Source organism: Typopeltis vanoorti, chromosome 10 (assembly GCF_054136105.1).
Source record: "Typopeltis vanoorti isolate ZY-2024b chromosome 10, IOZ_Tvanoo_1.0, whole genome shotgun sequence".
NCBI lineage: Eukaryota > Metazoa > Arthropoda > Arachnida > Uropygi > Thelyphonidae > Typopeltis > Typopeltis vanoorti.
Window position 1 is genome coordinate 22,005,606 of NC_143558.1, and position 21,787 is coordinate 22,027,392.

The 21,787-nt window shown below is 35.2% G+C and overlaps 1 long non-coding RNA gene across 1 annotated transcript in view; it reads left to right on the forward strand.

The window, feature by feature from the left end:
• The window catches only part of LOC150102219 (uncharacterized), a 136,383-nt gene extending 123,336 nt beyond the window's left edge, over positions 1–13,047 (forward strand). Inside the window, exons 2-3 of the long non-coding RNA XR_016548934.1 lie at positions 260–371; positions 12,972–13,047. This is a non-coding gene — a long non-coding RNA (uncharacterized LOC150102219). The remainder of the gene's footprint in view (positions 1–259; positions 372–12,971) is intronic.
• The last annotated feature ends 8,740 nt before the right edge of the window (positions 13,048–21,787 follow it).

Genomic DNA, 21,787 nt, shown 5'->3' on the forward strand with positions numbered 1-21,787 from the left:
AAGCGAGATTATCTGGAAACCTCTAGCGACCAAACGTTGAACTTTTTTTTTTCAAGCTTCTTTAGGTCTGCCTAAAGAAGCTTGAAAAATAAGCCTAAATTCTAGTTTTGAATTTGTAGACCACTTATTAATTTTGTTGATTTTATTGTTGTTATTATTACTGTTATTTCTTTGTAATTATTGTTGTTCTCTTATGCACTTATTACTGTTATTGTTGTCCTTATTGTTATGGCTTTTGCTGTTGTTGTTGTCTCCATAGCGGAGAAGATTGTACGCGACTACCGACAAGATCAGAGATGTAGGAACACCTCCATCCTTCTAGGTGCAGAGATGAAAGTATTAAACAATTGAAAATATCGAGGAGCTTTCAGGTAAAAATTAAAACTTAAGTGAACTCTGGACGCGCTTGAAGGATAACTTACAAATCGTTAATAATTAATACTTAGGATTCCATAGAATATCGCCATAGAACACAACCATAGACATCTTATGTAGAACTATCAGGCATCATATGAAAATGCCTACACAATGCCGCATAACTAATATACATCTTTTCGAGTTATCGGAATTCAAGGAGAACCGGCCTACCAGTCCAGAACACGGGGGTGGGGGGGGGGTTGTGGGCTGTAGGAGTCAAGGGGAGGAGCCCCCTAGTACTACATAAAGGACACAAAATACTTTTCTATGTGGGACATCTCTTGAATATTTTAAGTACTAAATCTGTAGAAATATATTATGTGCTAAACGAAAAACATATAATGAGGAAAACTAATAGAATAATTTACAGTGGTATCTCGCTAATCCGAACTTATAAAAACCGTGCTCGTTCGGATTAGCGAAAAGTTTGGATTTGCGAATTTCCTCCCAAGAGACAACAATAACTAGCATTTAAGACAAAAATAATCAGATTCGAATGGTATATCAATTTAATTCTGTAAATAAATGAAGTAACTGATAGAAAAAAGCTACTTTACTGTAATGTAAAACAAAAAAAAAATTTTTCGAATGCTTCTTCTCGGAGTTGCATTAGCAATAACATTTTGTGGAATGGCGTATCATTCTGCTTAGCCCGTTCTATACGCATATTAAAACTGTCAGCTGCTTCTTGATGTTTTACTTTTTTTTCTTCAAGTTCTTTATCGTCATAATCGTCTGCTAATTCATTCTGTAGCTCATTCATTTCAAATTCGGTGATTCATGCCGACAATACAGTACGTACTGCACAGTATAAAAAAAAAAAAAACGTGAACACACACAATAAATCAAAATAGGCCTACAATATAACTGTATGCAATCGACAGTATGAAAAAAAAAAATACTGTACTGCAATAATAATAAAATAATAATAGTTAAAATAATAATTATTAAATAAAAATAATAGTACACAAAATAATAATACGTAATAAATAAAACATTTTTTTTTCTTTCAATACGCAGTTCGGATTAACGAGATACCACTGTAATTTCATATGAAATTCGCAGAATTATTCTATTAGTTTTCCTCATTACAATAGTTTTAAAAACTTTGGTAATTTTTAATAACAGAATTTCTATCATTGCGTTTATTATTTCATCAACTTATTCAATTATTCTTTAGTATTTTTTTGGATTTCGTAAAAAACACAAAAATTTATGAAATGTTTATTTTGTTCATAATTTTTATAATATTTTAATTCACAATTTTTAGAAAAATGTAATAAAATATAAAACATTTTAAGAAATTCCACGCATTTAGGGAGCTTATGATGACACATGCTAAGATGGCGTAGAACCAGTTCATATGTTGTTAAGTAGGGAAAAACACATGTCAAGAGCAAGCGGTCTTGTTAATGTTTTTGTGGTAAATATTAGTGGATGAGGGGTGGCGGTAGGCGATTGTGTGGCTACCGATAAACCCAAACGACATTCTCATCATGGGGTGTACGTTTTGCTGTTACAGGGAAAAAAAAAAAAAAAGTAAATGAGCTGGAAACGCCCAAATACCAATCGTATTGTGGGGATAGACAGACAGAAGCGTCCATCATGGTCATCTCTCTCTTCACTTCCTTAAAATGACCAAGAAAAACTCAAAGAAAGCAAACGGAGAAATGAGAAAGAGCGCGCACACGATCATCAACGCCTCGTATAAGCGCGCTTGGAGCACACGGCATGGTGGGTCATTAGTGGTAAGGGCGGAAGGATGAGCCGCCAAGCAACCCGCGGGGTTTTTCGTATTTGTAGCGACAGCCAAAAAGAATCGTTCCCGCTAGCCAGAGAAGACTGTAATTGAGGGTGTTTATTGTGAGAAGAATCCCCGCGTTGGCAGAAAAATAGCATTCAGTTTCCGTCACTGCTAAGGACAACCAGAAAGGATCATCTGTACGGCTAGGATGAGGTTCGACATAACGATGTTTGTGTTTGGTACTTGAGCTGTACAGTGATGTGCGAGCACAGTTGGGGGTTCTCCTTAAAATAGCAGTTGGATGAACTGAAAAAGCCCACAGAAGCGTTCCCCTCCCCCCCACACATACACAATTTTTTTTTTTTGTCCATTTTTCCTGATGGTTACATTCTTGAATAGGTGTACGAGGTTAGACGGTTCTCTCCTCTAGCACATCGTATTTCTACTATTTGGACTGATTTTTTTTTTTTTTTGAACATTTGGCACTGTGTACCGGAAGGAGATATAATTAGTGGCGGTTTCCAGCACCCTGTGACACACGAACACTTGAGAGAAGATGGATTATCTGCTATTCCTTTGTAAATGATCATAGATATCTCCATCCACCCACTTGGTTGCCTTCATTGACTCTTAAACAACGAGATGTGTTTTTAATTCAGTTCTTTATTTCAATGCCACCTTTATATATATTTGAATTTTACCAGATGATGAATTTTCAGCTGTGTCTATCAACGAACTTGGAAATAAATGTGTGTATCTATATAAACTCTTAAATAATGAAAGTGTAATTTGTTTTTAATAATAGTAATAATAATAATATTCCGATTTAATTTTAAATTCGTTTCTCTTATAAACTACTGGTTTTTTTCATATACGTGAACGATATTTAGCGTTGAAATCGGAACAGCTAATTGCAATCCTTTTATCTGGTACGATACATAGTCCTAACATTACACCCATTGTTCTGAAATCTGTACCTCTCCATCCCACAGCTAACTCATTTAGGATCCCTTCTTCACAGCTATGCTAGCACACCTCTATCATCGTATATGTTTTTCTGACATTGTTCAGAATTCGCGTGTTATCAGGTTAACCTATATTCGGCTTACTAATATAAAGAAAGACGCATTCTTAGATTATTGTGCCGATGGAGAAAGAGGAACAGTGGCAGGGATTATCTTACGGATAATCTTACGGAAAAAACTTACGGAATAGCTTGTAGATACTCGCATCACAGCCTTCCTCGGGTCTGACAGTGAGAACAAGTAACCCAGCCTTCTTACGAAGAGTCTGTTGTTGTAGGTCGTTATTTAAAATCCATCTACTCGTAATATAAATACGAGGTTCAGTGTCTCCTGTTCCCCATCCCCCAGATGACATCTCCCCTCCTGGATCAGAAAAGAAATGAAGAAATTATAAAAGAATTAAACCAGGAATCAGTCATAGAAAAAATATACGGGAGTGTATCCATAATCTTCACGGACATGTCCAAGATCTGGCTAAAATCGAATTCTGTTATATCTTAGTTATCATAAAGATGTTTCTTATTATACGGGAATATTAATCCCATATCATAGTCCCCACATCATATTCATCAATGTACATAAAGAATAAACATTTACTAATATAACCACCAGTATTTATCAATAAACAGACGAGATATCAGGATAATAATCTTCACATGCCTGTCATGGATTTAGGCCTAGTGTGGCCTGTTCCGACCTTAGAAGTCATTGTTGAATCGTTTAAGAGGACGTCCTGGTTTTCTTTTTCCTAATGGCTTCTTGTTTTGGTAATCTTTCTGTTTTCATTCTTTGAACGTGTTCCATCCATTTATGTTTATATTTTTTAATTTTTTCAATTACTGGTTCTTGGTTTAATTCTTTCATAATATCTTCGTTTCTTTTGTGATCAAATAGGGTTTACTTTGCAGTTTTTCTCATAAACTTCATTTCTGCTGTTGTTAATCTTTGTTTATCTTTTTGTTTTATTGTCCAGATTTCGCTTCCATACATTAAGACCGGTAGGGCTAAAGTATTGTATACTTTTAGTCTGGTTTGCTTTTGAACTAAGTTTGGTTTAAATATAGAGTTAATTACTCCTGTTATTTTTAAATATTTTGCAATTTTTACGTTTATATCTTTTTCATTTTCATATGTGATCGTACATCCTAGGTAGTTAAATGAATTCGCCTGTTCTCTGATTTTCTTATCTATTACTATCTTAGTTCTTGCGATCTTGTCCTTTAAAGTTTTTTTTTAAATAGTTTTTTTATTTTTCCGTTGATATTATCATACCATAATCTTTGGATATCTCATTTAGCTCTAAAATAACTTTCTATAGTTTATCTTCAGAATTTGTAATTATTATTTGGTCGTCGGCAAAAAGGAGAGTGTTTAAGTTTACTGTAGGTGAAAGTTTAATTCCTTGATGTAAATTTTTACTCCATTTTATTATTATTTCATTTAAGTAGATATTAAAAAGAGTTGCTGAGAGGAGACTTCCCTGTCGGACCCCTTGGTTTATCTCTCTTGTATATGATAGCTCATGATTTAATCTTATTTGTATTTGATTATTGTCATATATACTTATGATAGCTTTTAGGATATTATTTGGTATTTGTCTTTCTTTTAATATCTTAAATAAAATGCTTCTTTTAACGTCAAATGTCAAATGCTTTTTTAAAGTCAATAAATTCAGTATGTGTTTCTAAATTGTATTCTCTTCTTTTCTCTGTGATTAATTTTAGGCAAAAGGCCGGGTCTATACATGATCGTCCTTTTCTAAATCCATTCTGTACTTCTAAAATAAAATTTTCCGAATATTTTATTAGTTTATTATTTAAAATGCTGCTATATATTTTGTAAACAGGAATTTATAATACTTATATCTTTATAATTTTTAGGGTCATCTCTATTACCTTTTTTAAAGATAGGAATCACAATTGCTTTTTTCCATTCTATTCGTGGGTTACTTGTTAAATAAATTTTATTTAAAAATAATAGATTATTATTATTATTATTATTATTATTATTATTATTTTAAAATAATAATTTAAAACGAAATGAAGAAATAGAAATAGAATAGCTTAATATAAAAATGATACTAAAGACAGCAGCAAATGAAAGCTTAAGAAAGACCAAAAAATTCAATAAAAAGAAAAAAAAATGAAGATATGGGATGATACAATCAAAGAAATAATCAAAATGAAAACAGAAGCCTATCATAAATGATTAAGCAGTAAAAGATTAGAACAGGGGTTCCCAACCCTATGCCCGCGGGCACCATGGCGCCCGTCGACCAATTTGTGTGTGCCTGCCGCAGTTCAACCGTGTGCCGTATAGTTTGAAATAATCACGCAACAATTCATGGCATGCTGTATGACGCATGCGTTAATGACACATGACGAGTATTAAACGCATACAATGTAAAGTAGACGCGCATTCGAAGTTGTTCATTCCAGTTTAAGAACTGGAATATCATCCTATTCTCCTAATTATGAAGAACTGGCCAATGAAATGCCATGCCAAAGATCACGCTAACTTACATATATATATTTAAATTTTTATATAATGTAAACTTTTAAGTAATAAAACATTTGATTATAATGTAAACTTTGTATGTATTCATTTAACAAACGAATTCAAAAAATGTGCTTGAAAAAATAGATGGTGCCCGTCGCCCTATCGGTATTTTAGAATGTGCTCCAAGAAACAAAAAGGTTGAGAACCCCTGGATTAGAAGATGAAATAGAATATAAAAGAATTAGAGCCATAGCTAAAAGAGAAGTCAGAAAAAGACAGAGAGAATCATGGAACAAATTTGTTTCTAATTTAGAACATGATTTATATAAAATAAGACCCAATGTGTATAAGATTTTGAAACATTTAAGCACAGATACTAAAGAAAACGTAAAATTAAACACCGAATTGAAATTAGAAGAATTTCTAAATTACTACAGAGAATTGTGGACAGATAAATATTTTAAAAAAGACAACTGGCAAACAATTAGCGAAAATGAAAAGGAAATAACTGAAGAAGAATTAGAAATCAACCTGAAAGAAACAAGAAACAGAAAATCACCTGGAGAAGATAAGCTAGGTTCAGAACTATATAAATACGCAGGAACAAGATTCAAAGAAAAACTCCTATTATTACAATATTCTTTATTTAAGCAATTAGTTTCTAGCGTTCAATGTAGAAATAAAAATGTTTCATAAATCAAATTTTTATTTTGTTTAATATTCCTTCTGGCAATAAACCAATTACGCGAAATAGATGGCGCTACCATCATTTAAAACCAGTTCAACTTGAGTAATTGTATATTATATAGAAGATGACTATCATAATACTAATGACTACCTAAGTTATAACGGAGGTTTCAAATTGCACGAAATAAAAAAAAAAACTATAGATCATTATCAGACTGGAATAACATTAAAGCACGCTTTCTGACAATATTAAACTATTTATTTATTTTTCAGTACACTAATTACAAATAAAAAAATACCGTCGTTGACATAAAAACTGAATTAAAATATTTGTGTTTATATTTCCTTTCTGTTTTTTTTTAGTGCATATTTATAATTCTTTACTATCACGTAACAATATTGAATAAAAAAAAGTGTTGGTTTCAATTATAAATAATCATTATAAGAGTTCTCTACAGATATCCGAAATTTCTTTCTTCCCAACCTTCAACTCATCCACGTATACGGATTGTTTCTCATTTATAATAACTCATACAACCATATTTGAGACTAATGCATTAGACACACGCGCGCGCGCACACACACAGGCTATCGAAGGATGGTAATATTACCTTATGTAATTCGTTGCATCCCGCTTAAACCCAATGTACGTAAACCTAATTAAAATGGCGGGAAAAGAATCCTTAGCCCACACAGTACAAATGTACTATAGGTTTACTAATAACCTCTCGTGAATGGGACAACATTAAAAAAATGAATATATTGCTCTAGCTTTCGAATGACGTAGGTATCCTCACAATCACTTCGCTTTTACTTAACAATATGAGAAGCATTCAGTCCGTCACTGACCTAATAAAAGTAATATCACAGAGTATTATTAATTCAGACATTTATCCCAATTAGTTAGATTTATTCACATGTTATGTTTAACTCTATGTGCTAATTATCCACAAAATATGAGTTACGCATGTGAACCACAAAATACGATTAACCCTATTTGTAATTAACCACAAAATATAACTAACCATATTTTATTAGCTAATTACAGTTAATTTTACCGTAACTTAACAGAACAAAGTTTATTCAAAAGACTTGAAGGAGATAGAAAACTAGTATACGTCTAAATAAATAATTTAGCGCTACAATTATAATTAAATATGGTTAAAACGGTTAACATAAAAAAAAATACAGAACGCATAAAGTTCGTATTTAATCTGGATTTCGCTAAATTACGAAAAAAAAAAAAAATTAAACCAAATTAGCAATTAAACGACACTTGTATTTTTTTCGTTTTAAATTTTCAATTTCAAGCAATTGTAAGCTCTGCAAAACTGAATGCAAAAACAAAAAAGAAAACCAAAAAGGGAAAAAAACAAATAAAAAAACTGACTTATTAATGATTGTTTAAACTACTTAAAAACCTGTTTTTCCCAAACATACTCCTGTGACTGCTTTATTTTACAAGCTCCAAAACGTAGCGCTAGTTTAGTTTGGCAGCTTGCGTCAGATAGATAGATAGAGAGAGAGACGTCTTAAGACTGGAGGTTATTATTATAGCATCTATTCTTTTGGTGAACATTGTCCTACTTCTGTAAACGACCGATCACCAGGTTAGGATGTATATATAGAGCCGAAAACAAAGGCCCAATTGTAACTCTTCCTTATTCTTTCTCTCTTTCCTCCCCCCCCTTTTTTTTTTTTCGCTGATACGAACATTCTTCTGCCGTGAAAAGGACAGTGGGGGCGATCTTGGCAGATGCCATTCCATCAGTCGAGGCGGTCTGAGTTCCAAGCGATCCTCGCAAGGGGTCTAGAGAAGTATTGGAGTTCTACCCATGTCAGCGCTAGAGCAGTTCAAGAAGCTACGGTAAACTTAGAAAGATGGATGAGACATCGGCAGATCGCATGGCCTGTCCCCATACTTCAGTGTCACATGCGGTTTCGGTCGTTGTGTCTCGATTTTTCTTTACTTAAGGGGGTCCATAGGTCCCTGGCGGCGAAATACGATTCCTAGTCTGTTAATTAGCATGACTAGAACATGCATCTAAGCCTTGCAAGGTCTTGGATGCAGCGGTAGCTTGGCCTCGTTGCAGCTGGTCGTATTCCCTCTCTTTCTCACTCGCTTGATAGACGACCGTGACAGTTGTCACCATATTACAGTCTTCCTTCTTTTCTTGGTGCCATTTATGAAGTTTTTTTTTTTTTTTTTTTTTTTTTTTGCCTCCTTCCAAATACATTTAAAAATAGCCATCCAGATTCAACTGTTGTTTGTCCTCTAAACCATGAACTTGCCTAGCTAATGCTAACTTTGCAACGTCATCAATGACGTCACGCACGAGTTTTAAAAAACATGGAAATTGACAACAATGAAAAAAATAATAATAAATAATTATAAATCCATCAAATTAATTGACAGAATAGAAATTAGCTAAATATTTGGTTAAATATAAATAGCAGGTTTTCTATAAGCATTTCAAAGCTCTTGTTTTTTGTGTAGTAGAAAAAAAAAAAAATCTCAGTAGATTAAAATTAACTCGAAATTTCACTTTAGTTTAATGCAAGCTCTGATTGATAGATTTGGGTCAAGGTTTGTGGTTGACCGAGAAGGCATTTTTATTTATTGCTACCCTGCAAGAGAACGCCCGAAAATAAAGAGGATATTTATGCCAATAGACAGACGTGTGTGTGTGTGTGTGTGTGTGTGTGTGTGTGTGTGTGTGTGTGTGTGTGTGTGTGTGTGTGTGTGCGTGCGTACGTGCGTGCGTGCGTGCGTGCGTGCGTTTTGAACTTAATGCACTGGCAAAGCTAGGTAATTTTTAGACTACAGACAAAGATAAGATAAATTCCTTAGACTGCACATTGTTTGACCACGTTACAAAGAATACAGAACTCGAAGGGTGTAAAAAAAAAAATAAAGATTTCAGTTCCCAGTATGCTATATATTTATATTTGCAGCATTTTATTTAAATATTTATAAATTAATAACAATTTTAATTTCAATTGGAACAGTTTGAATTGGCTCATTTATAATTTGGTGTCTGAGCCGACACTTTGCGGTGAAATAAAAAAAAAAGAATAAAATTTTTGACTTTATTTAGAAAACTAGCGTGTACGTAGATTAGTTAGAAAAGGCGTATTAGTGCTAATCCATTAAAAATAAAATAAAAAAGGTAATAAACTATGTATAATGCAAGTCAAATGAACAGTGAATGAACTACTCTACTACATGGTAAACGCTATCAGAAGCTACTGTTACCATGGAAACATATCTGTTGTTGTTGTTGTTGTGTGTGTGTGTGTGTGTGTGTGTGTGTTCTAGCATGTGTTAATATATAAAGGCATGTGTTTTTAGGAGATAAGCAAAAATATTCCTGTCTCTGTTCTTCATAGAAAATACTAAAGGCATGTATTAAACAATAGGTATTGTCAGGGAGAGTATAACAATACAAATAGAAAAATATTCGAGTTGCTCTTCATCGGCGAAGCATTATGTGAATGTCAAGAGGTACAGTTGAACACGTCGAATACCTCAGCAGTATATTAACATCCACCTCGTACAATGGCAAGTGAAAAACCATTTGTTCTGATTGTATCCTGTCCCTCATTGAGCAAAACCCTAATGACTACCATCTCATTACAATGCGGGCCTTTGGATCACACTTTCAGCAGGGAGCACATCGAAGGCCACGTCACCAAGTGGGTCTAATTTATTTTTAACCGACTCATTCAAATCTGTTCCGCGGCTTGTGTAATGATGCTAACGGAAACTACTGAAGACAACATTTGGTTCTAATAACCTGAGACCCGCGTAATGAAATTATTATGAACCCCCCTTTCAATACGGTCTGAACATTAATGGTGACCTCATTACCGTTTTCTAAAACTATACATGCATCGCTATACCTATTACGAAAGGGGGGGAGGGGATGAGTTTAAGTGTTGCCTTCCCATGTTGGAGGAGTTTTGCTAGTCTGATTCGACCAGGGGTGGGGGGAGTTTTATGGCAGGTAATCTGCAAAGACACTTTTGTTTATCACCATCGGCCATGGGATGGATAGATTTGTTTGATGACGACACACGCATAAAGAGAGGAAACTGGGGAATAATTCAGAAAGGGGCGGAGAGCAAGAAAAAATCAGTGGGGGAAAATTACAGTTTTTCTTTCTTACAAGTGTCTTGGCCATCAAAATGACAGTTTCTGTTCGTTCAAATCTTCACTGTTCTGATGGCTTGTGGCACTTTAATTCATATCGATAAATATATTGCAAATTTTGTTCGTTGCAAAGAAATTGTATTGCCGGCCCATTAAAGGGGTCCTCACTGATTTGTCTCTGAAGGTCAAAAGTCTGGAGTGGTTAATGACGGAAATGATGGAACGAAGGAAACACATAAAGAATTATGTATGACTACATTTCGAGGTAAAAGAACGAATAATTTAATTATACCCAGAATTAACTAGCAGTTAACCCATCTCAAAGCAGCAGTGTCAAAGCCTTGAAGTTTAGAGACGTTTGGAATTAAGACTGGAGCAACTAAGTATTTTTATGTCACACAAAATGGCATGAGAATAATGACACTGATGAACGGAAAACATTAACACCTCTTTTTTTAATAGTTATGTATGTACTGACTAACTTCATGACAATCCCACCCTGTAAGGAGTAGAAACATTTGATGTTAGGTAATCCAGTCGTTGTCATACCATTTGCACTTGCACCATGGACAAAGCGCATCGTGCTGTGTAACTTTTTATATTTGTAGCGGATATAAACTGGAGGAATATGGTGCTCCAAGTCAGTTCACCTGTGTCAGAGTGCAATGGCTCTTAGAAGCGAATGGACGGAGATGAAAAGATGTATTGGGAGATGATGCCAATTGCAAGCTAATCTGTTCGGCAATTTGTTCACAAATTGGCCCATCCCAGGTCAATAATTAGTGATACTATACTGAGATGGAAGCCCAAAGAGTCAACTGCAAGTGCCACCAACAGTGGACGATCCAGCACGCTCACCTAACGTGACTGTAAGGTGCTACGAAGGATAATGCGGAACACCATTCGCCGGCCGACATGTTGAATGCGAAATATGGGCATCGACTGGAACACGAATCTGCGCAAAAACATTCCAAACCGAGGCTCACAACATTTGTTTCCATGATAGGACCATAATTACTTGAACCAACATGTAGCGTCCTCCTCAGTGATGCAAAGAGCGTACAAAACTATGAAATTTGGAGGTGGTGGTGGTGTGATGGTATGATCCTGTTTTTCTTCGTCTGGCCTCAGACCTCTGTTTGTGGTGTCACGAATATTGAACTCCGACAGGTATCTGAACATTTGGGATAATGCAATGCTTCCTACTTCGCGGTCTTTCTACGGAACTGACCTATTTCTTTCAGTTAGACAATGCACCGTGTCATAAGGCTGTTGTTGTAGCTGTGTGGATATGAACCACACTTATTGTTCAATAAGTGTCACAAATGTTCAACCCTAATGAACATTTGTGGGATGAACCGGAACATTGGATGAGTTCAAGGGACTTCCACTCCACAAAAGTCCAGGACCTCTTTACATACCCACATGAAAAATGGTCTAAAATTCCCATCGATCGCTATCGTCCGCTTGTAGAAATTATGCCCCATGGGATTGCTGTGGTCATCCCAGCTAAACAGGAATCATACATCTTGTTAAGTTGGGCATCATAGCTGTTCGTTCTTAAAACTATCGTTGACCTCTTTCCAAGCAATGTAGATACGAAATATGAAAGTTTATCAAGCCTCTAATAAACATGGAGGTGATGTCACACCGAGCGATGAAAAGCATCCATCCCTAAACGAAAATAATATAGTGGAATAACATGAATGATAGATACAAAATTCAGAAACAGAATACTAATATAATGGTTGTAATTACTGCCGAAATAACTTGGGATATGAGGTCACTTTAGAATTAAAATGAATTCTGAGGCAGCTAAGATCAACAGTCGTATTGTATTATGTTCGTGTGTTCATTGGTTTGTTTGTTCTGTGGGCGTCTTCACGCTAATCACTTTGAGACCAAACGGACTAACATATTAGCACCAAAATTTCCGTACTTGTCATAAATTCTGTTTAATTAAATCATAATGTAAAGAATAATGAAGCGTTATTCCTTCATTATTCGTGGCCAGAATAGATTAGATTCTTTTATAGGGTGAAAACAGCATCATCAGCATAAAGAATCAAGCGAACGTCATGTTTCAAGAATCAACTTATCGATGCCAGAAGGAGTCGGGGAAGTATGACACCAGATACATCATTGAGGATACCATTTGCGGCTAAGGTAATGAAGATAGATGAACACCATTGGACATCAGAAGACCGAATTGTGATTTGACTTGTTTTCTTAGCAGGAGAGATGTCTAATCTTTTTGATACTAAGTATATGAAGGAATAATGCTTCACATTATCCTTTACATTATGATTTAATTTAAAAAAGAATTTATCATAAGTATAAAAGTGTCATACAAAACTACACATATTGCTTAGAATGCCCTGGATAACTCAGCCATGACTCAATTGAACTCTGACCGCTAAACAATACATTTTTTTTTTTTCTTAAGCAGGTTACCATGGCCCAAAACTTATGCAATACATGCGTCAGAATATACTCGTCCACTTAGAATTGCTTTGGTTCGTAAACCAGTCAGATAAGGGCCCAAGTCAACCTGAAGGATCTCTTAATTCCCAGAATCTTTTCTTTTGGACAACATCAAGAGTAGTGTTTACCAGCTAGGTTTAAAGGAGTAAGTAGACCTTTTTCATAAACTTTAGTGATGACAGTGTAACAAATCGTATTCCTATAGTTTGCTCTATTGTATGTGTATGTGTGTTTGTCAGATTTTTGTTTTGCTAGAATAAAAAAACAAAGACGTAAAACGTTGTTACGTTCATTTTAGACCAGCTAATACTCTTTACATCTAGATGAGAATTTAATTACTATCTCAGGGCATCGTGGCTACCGACTACGTTACAAGATCATGAACACAGTTGAGGTTTTAAACAACATTTAGGTTGATCTTTTACGTGAATGCCTTACGAATTTTCTTCAAATAACTTGCACACAAACTTCTTGTTATTTCGTCTTCAAAATACAGTGTGTACGTTGTGTATATGATGGCATCTTTACTTTTAAGGTGCCATCAAATCATAGAAACAAGCGAGCTTTTTTCCACTATTTACAGTAGGTTGACATTTATTTAAAGATCACATTTTGTGACAAATAGGAAGCAAAGAAACCTTCCCAAAATATTCCTTTCCACCCCAGTCATCTTCTTCCATCCCCTTCAGCCTATTTCGGCACCCACGCCAGAGTTCTTATCATGGTTTAGACGCAACACGTCTTGTTTCTTCTTATCTTGCTTGTGGTCCGTAGCTGTCTTCCGAAGTGGCTGTATCTTATCCTTGGTTCGACGTACTCACTCCTCCGCAGCGGACGACTCGAAATTAATGCTCTACAACACCCTTCGCACTTGCTCCTGTCTCTAAATGAGTCGCTTAGATGTGATAAGTGTGTCTTGCTTTTTTTTATTGCTACAGTGAAAGATTAAAAGCCACACGTAACCAAGTTGGGAAAGATGGCTGCGTAGCTCCCTTTCTATGCAAGAAAATTCATATAAAATTCTCTTAGTGTTGAATAGAGTCTATATTTTGCTTCTTAAATCAGAAAATGGTCCTTAAAATGTACAATATACTATCTTTCTATTCAATGAAGTCCTTAATTTTTCCTTTTACAGCAAGAAAACCTAACTTAAATAAATAACATATTTTGTTTCGGTTCAACACAGCGTTTATTTGTTTATTTTTCTTTTTACGCGCACAAATTTTTTTTTTTTTACATCAAAATAATAGTCCTTAAAAAATATAATATATTCTTTTACTGTTCGATGAAGTCCTTAATTTTTTTTTTCTTTAATTCAGAGAAATATTTTAAGAAAATTTTTAATTTTCATTAGAGTCCTTAAAATTTCCTCTTTACGATCCTTTAAAATCCTAACATTCATTTTTATTTTGATCAAGGAACATTTATTGTTTTTCAAGGAAGATTCTTAAAATAACGTTTGATTCTGTTTAAAAAATTGCAAGAAAACATATTTTAAATCTACACTCTACGACGCGTGATAACTTTCAGAGCAGTCTTTTTAGGCGAATCTTTACAATTCTTTTGCTAAAAATAAACGTATCTATTTGTTTCTGATTTTCAAACGTTCTTAAAGCAAGCTTTGTTTATATGTATGTAAAACAAAAGCCTCTTTATAGCGTATTCGACAGCTACTAATTCCTCTGGTTGGAGAGATGTGGGTTCAAATTCCGCCTACATGGCAAGAAAAGCATTGAGAAGGACTTTTCAATTAAAGGTGAATTAGTGGCTCTCATACAAAACTGACAGAGTTTTCTCTTCAGAAAAAAATTGATTTTTTTATCCGACAGAGTGGTCACATCGGCCAAAGAACACTCTCAATGCTAAATATAACAAAAAATGAAGACGGGGAGGGTCCTCATCAATTATTCTATTCTTCTACCGAAACATATAGGAAGTAATACACCCTATATGTTTCGGTAGAAGAATAGAAACATAGCTACTCGTACATGCATACCGATCACCGAGTATTACACCAGTCAACAGAAATCATCTTCTACCTAAAAACATACACAAAAATCCATGTTCACACTTGACAACACTCATTCTGTCAGCCAAGAAGGAACAATGTGGCTAGCTACTTTTCAACTGTGGTCAGTGATGTTTGTGAATTTAGGGTGGGGGGGAGTGAAATGAGTTTTCCAATAAAAGAATCCTTAAATAATGTTTAAGAAAAGGCCAATAAAATAAATTGCGCCTTTGTTTAAACAGGCAGTCCTTAAAATAGTTTGTGTCTATTTAAAAGGATAGTCCTTGAAATATAATTTGCTTCCGTTTAAGTGATACTTAAAATATACTTTGTTTCTGTTTAAGTGGTTCTTAAATTTTTAAGTGGTCCTTAAAGTATTTTATGTTTAATGATCCTTAATATATATTCTCTTAAGTAGTCCTTAAATTATACTTCGTTTCTGAATAAGTGGTCCTTGAAATATTTTTCTTTTACGTGGTCCTTAAAATATTTTTCTGCTTAAGGGATCCTTAACATATATTCTGCTCCTGTTAAGTAGTCCTTGAAATATTTTTCTTTTACGTGGTCCTTAAAATATTTTTTTGCTTAAGGGATCCTTAACATATATTCTGCTCCTGTTAAGTAGTCCTTGAAATATTTTTCTTTTACGTGGTCCTTAAAATATTTTTTTATTTAATGATCCTTAATATATTATTCTCTTAAGTAGTCCTTAAATTATACTTCGTTTCTGAATAAGTGGTCCTTGAATTATTTTTCTTTTACGTGGTCCTTAAAATATTTTTCTGCTTACGGGATCCTTAACATATATTCTGCTCCTGTTAAGTAGTCCTTGAAATATTTTTCTCTTTAAGCGATCCGAAACATATTCTTCTGTTAAGCGATCCTTAAATTACACTTTGTTGCCTTTTGTGATCCTTAATTAATATCTATTTTTTTCTGTTTAAGTGATCCTTAAAATATATTTATCAACAACAAAAATAATAATAAAAATAAACCAACGAAAGAATAAAGTTGTTAAACGAATAACTTGAAAACTGTGCCAGAACCGTCTTATATTCATTATTGTTTAACAAAATTCATATGAGACTTGAAAAAGATAGTAAGAGAGAGAGAGGAAGAGAGGAGTGGCAACAAAAAAAGAAAAAATACACAAAAACCAATCCTTTTCGTTCTTTTATTTTTTCTACGCATATATCTGTTGACAGGAAGCTAACGCTAAAATCGACGGAGAGCAAGTTAGCTTGATGCTTGAGATGACACATGCCCCGTATAGGATTACTTATTACCCCTGACACATGTGGGTCTGAGTGTTGTCAGGTGCTTGGTTTCTGTAAACCCCCACAGTCAGCCGGGACTTCTCTCTATAGAGAGGCTTGCAGCCCACTGTCCTCCCAGGCCAACGACATCCTTCCTTGATTTGACCAATGGAAACCTAACACTACTTTAAAACGCCATGTGCCATTTAATGCATGTCTCATGTCCCTAGTTTATACTTTCGGTGATTGCCGATAGGGGGCACTACTACCTAGTACAATTTTTACGATGTCCAACTCAATATACGCAAAAGAAGTGCAAGTATTATTCCCCACTTAAAACTATGTAACCTAAACGAAAAAAAAAAAGTATTATCAGCTACGTCTGTGAATCTTTTCCCCACACAAGTCTGTAATGTCTGTAAATGCAAAAGATTCTTTAACCGCTATTTTTAGTTTCTGAGACGATTATTATCAACACCCCTGTGTCTACCCGAAAAGCAAAGCCAAACAGAAGCCGTCAAAGACAGATAAGTGATTGTTGGATAAATTCAGCCAGCCGATGAGCACTGCGTGGAACGTAAAAAAGAAATTGGAGTCTGTTTTCAACCTTCTGTCTATCTTCTCTTTTTCTTACCTGTCTCTCAACACTGGCAACATCTCTTCATTCGTTCTTTATCCTTGCCCTGATTTCTTAAAAGGTATTTCTCCAGAGCTGAGTCATTTTAGAAATTTGCAACGACTGAGTCTTGTACTGAATCACACAAATCGGTCCTAAATCATGGACGAGATTATTCCAACCGGCGTATGAGCTTACTGTGGCCAACTGGGAATGTTTAGCTTTCCCACTCATTAACACGTAATTAATAATTCAGTCTATTCATCAGTGTCTCCCGGTGAGAAACATAATTCCACGTCAAGTGCAACATAAAATTAACTTGGGAGTTGTTTACAACTGTGGTAAATTTCCATATTCGCCTATAATTCGGAAGCCTTCCTATGAATTTCCATGGCTACATAGTGAAAGTTATTGTCGAACTTAATATATATGTGGTTCATTTCCATACTTCTTTTTTTAATTAAAATAATCAGCATTATACATTATTATTAAAATTACTTCTGCTACTTTAGAATATCTCTTCTTCATTAAAATATTGGAATTTTACTGGAATCACAGAAAACTGAGGAATTAATATGCTCATGGGCCTCGGTACAAATTCATGCCAACCTCGTTGGGAAATTAGGATACAGATTTCTGATATATACTCTACTCTACAAGCCAGTTATGCTATACAAGACTTTTTCTTAATTTTTCGAGTTCGAAATTTACAAGTGGAGAATTTTGAAAAGACACAAAAAACGTCAATTTCTGTAAACAAAAACCGGAAGTTTCTGTTTCTGTTAGTTTCAGAAACTAACAGAATCAAATAAAGAACAGTCAGTTTCAGAAAATAACGGAAACAGACACGAAATGGATAGTTTCTAAAAGAGATAGTAGAACAGTCAATTTTTGAAAACTACAGTAGAACTACCGGTTTCTGAAAAAGATAGAAAAATTGTCAGTTTCTGAAAGAGATAGTAGAATTGTTAATTTCTGAAAGCGGCAGTACTACTATTACTATATTCACTGGGCATCTACAGATGCCGTATGGTTACTCTGATGCTCGGTGATGTTCCACACCAGGCCTCGCCATGTAGTGCCGTTGTTTGCTTTTCTGGCAGCCCCAACTCTCTGAAGATCAGTCACTCCACACACGCCATCCATCCATCTCATTGATGCTCTACCCCTTCCTCTTTTTCAAGGAACTTTACTTTCTAATACTGTTCTGAGAAGTCCTCCTTCCATCCTTTCTATGTGTCCAAGATATTTTAACTTTCTTCTGTCAATATCCTTAAGGAGCCTTAAAGTTCTACTAATCTTTTCTAACACCCATTCATTTGTACGCCTTCAGTATGTGATATCCTCAACAGCCTTCTGTAACACCACATCTCAAAAGCAGATATCCTTTTCTTATCTGACTTCTTTAGGTTTCAAGTCTCACATCCATAAATCGCTTTTGGAAAAACAACTGCATCCAAAATCCTCACCTTTTTTCCCATGGAGATAGATCCATCCTTTCAGATTTTAGACAGGTCTCTGACTGTTGTTTTAGCCATTCCTAACCTTTTTCTGACGTCTTCTGAACAGCAATTCTTCACATTAATAATGGATCCCAGGTACTCAAACTTGCTGACTTCCTCAATTCTTTCTCCATTAAGATACACTTGTTTCTCAAGAGCTTCTCTGTTTGTTTTTCCTTTGAGAAAACCATGATCTTTGTCTCGCTAGAATTGAGTTGAAGTCCTCTGTTATTACTGATCTTGTTAACTTTGTCAAGAATTAGTCCTAGTTCTTCCATGTCATTACAAAGGAGTACTGCATCATCACCATACCTCAGATTACTGATCAATCTACTTCCTATCCTAATTACTGTTCTGAGCTCATCCAATGCTTCACGCATGATGTCCTCTGCATGTATACTAAACAAGTGAGGAGAAAGTAAACATCCTTGCCTAACTCCTTTTCCAACTTGAAGCCAGTCAGTCAATCCAACACCTGTTCTTATCGTGGCTTGTTGCTCCTTATACAAGTTGGCTATCAACCTGATAGTGTGTTGAGGAAAACCCATTCTTTTCATTACTTCCCACAGTTTCACATGCTCAACACAGTCAAAAGCTTTAGAGTAGTCTAAGAAACACATTACCAGAGGGAGTCTGAATTCTTTATATTTTTCTATGATCTGTGTGAGGCAGAGGATCTGATCTCTGGTGCCCCCTACTTTTCCTAAAACCTGCTTGTTCCTCGGGCATCTTTGCCTCAACTTTGGCCTCAATCCTATTGAGCATGATCTTTAATAAAGTTTTGCTTGCATGAGATATCAAACTAATAGTTCTATAATTCTTGCATGCCTTCATATCACCTTTCTTATGTAGTGGTATGAAAAGCGACAGTAGAACTATTAGTTTCTGAAAAAAAGATAGTAAAATTTCCTTCATATATTTCTCTTGGTTTAGTTCTGTATGATTTTTATATAAAACTTTTTTTATTATTTCCTTAGCGTCCAATATAGTGATGATCGCTTTTATAGTTTAATCAGGCATACGTGGAAGTACCATTTTCATTGTTATTTCTGTTTCTTCGTTTATTGAGGTATGCTATGCATAGATTGCGTATAACAAGCATATCCAAAGTGCGTAAAATAATTTCTTGAGTTGGATTTTCTTGAACATATGAATACCTTGTGTTTGGCACCACGAGTTCTCTACGATCACCCATTTTAACCTCGCCCACAAACGTCACGTCATATTAAGGCGGAGTTAAATATCACGTGGCTTCCGATACAATCACTAAACATTCATCATTGGCTTCTCCGAGGTAATCGAACGTAGCAGCTTCTGCCCCTAAGCCAACGGTCGTAATCAACGCGTGCTACGAACGGGGATCGAAAGGGGAGGGGGGTTAGAAAAATCGATGGTCGCCAGATCTCTCCGAGTTATTGTTTGAAATCGAGGCTGTCATTGCTTGCTGTGGAGGGTGTACGGGATTAGCGACGATCATCAAGGTCCGTGCGCTGGATTTTTATGTACGCAGAATGTTTTATGTAAAACGGATTAACATTCTCAAAGGCATGATTAATACCGACTTTGGAGACAGAATCAAAATGAAGTCGTTCAAATAAAATCTCTCTTTTACGTCTTGGTTAGGAAATTTATTTCAATCAACTATTTAGGTCAAAAGGGGTGGTATGTGGTTTGCACTCAGACATTTTAAACTCAAAGATATTTTGATAAATAGAACACCGTTTGATTTATTTTGTTATATACCAACAGTAGCCAAATTCGAGCAAAATTAAAACACCAATTCCGAAACAGCAATCTGTCATTCTTCACAGTACACTGGAAGCGAGATGATTTTGATCTAAACGGACAGCAAATCTGATAAGGCACAGCACGATACATAGTATTTGTTGTTGTGTCAGCAAATGCACAACATTAAATACGTTTTAATACTCGCTGTTTTTTACATCAATAATGTTTGTTTGTGTGTGTGTGTGTGTGAAGTTGTTATAGAAATGTCTAACAACTTCTGCATTCTTTGATCATAATATATTCAGAAATAATAATTTAACTTATATTTTAATTACAGCTTATAAATCAGATTTCAATATATATAATTTCTCTAAAATTCAAAATATACTACGCCCATTTTGGATATTTCCACTCTCATAATTACAATTGGAATTATCGTATACAGAAGTAATACTCAGGATTATGTGATGTCACCAAAGCAATGATCCTGATATTATTGTCATATACACTGCTTGGAAAAAAGTCAAAGGACACTATAGTGCGAGGAATAAACAGCCACGGTGTCCACCTTAAGATGTAGGACCTTCTTCCGCCGCGATGATTGCAGCAATCCTACAGGGAATGGTTTTTACATGTTATCCTTCGTAGCATCCCACGGTCACTTTCGGTGGGTCGTCCACTAGGGATGCACTTGCATTTGACTCCCTACGCTTCCATCCCAGTATGGTCAGAGCCGTACTTACACTTTTCCCGAGTTGCTAGAGTGCTCCGGGACCCCATCTCATTGTTTGGGCTCTTTAACTGGCCCTAATTTTTCTGGGCCCTCGCGTGCCTGTACATAAGTATGGCCCTGAGTATAATATCACTGATTATGACGCGCGGTAGCCCAATTCGGAGCATCGTATTCCTCCAATTTATAAAAACATGTCAAGACAAACAACAACAGCGGGTCCGACAGATCTTATTTTAAGTAATCAGAGACTGACACTTTATGATTTCGGAACCAACCCACAAAATTCATTTGCATTTTGTACAAACTGTTTGCTTTACCACTTATAAGCCAAACACTTTTTTTTTTTTTCAATGGAAATGAATGTATTAAGCAAACAAGTATGGAAATACAGGTCATGCAGTAAGGTGAAGCCACAAAAGGTAAGGGAAAAATGATGGAGTAGAAAAAATGAATTCTTGTATGAAAATCGAAGTTTTGCTTTAACTGTAGCAATTCAAGGAATCCTTTTACAGAATATTCAGTGGGAATGTGGGAGTTAAATCAAAATTAGAATTATTTTTGAAGTATCGAAAAAGTTATTTTCGAAGTTGTTTTGCCTGAAGCTAAACATTTTCCGAAGTTCGTCTAAAAGACAAGCACAAAGTCAGAAACAATCCCCCCTTATAAAACCCCATCGAATTGAAAGACGTTGTTCATCCACCTTTCCAGTAGCTGTGAATGTTGTGCCAACATCTGAGCGCTGAGCACATCAGCAGACTCAATATTTGAGTATCCCATTTGGGTCAAATAGAAGTGCGGAACACCGAGTTAGATTAATCCTTATCAAGTGTGTCAAGCATTCGCACGAGTACCGCAACACAATTAGCAGAAAACGTTTCAGACACCCCACATTAGCAGATCTGCAGCCATGATTTGAACCATTAACTTAACACTTC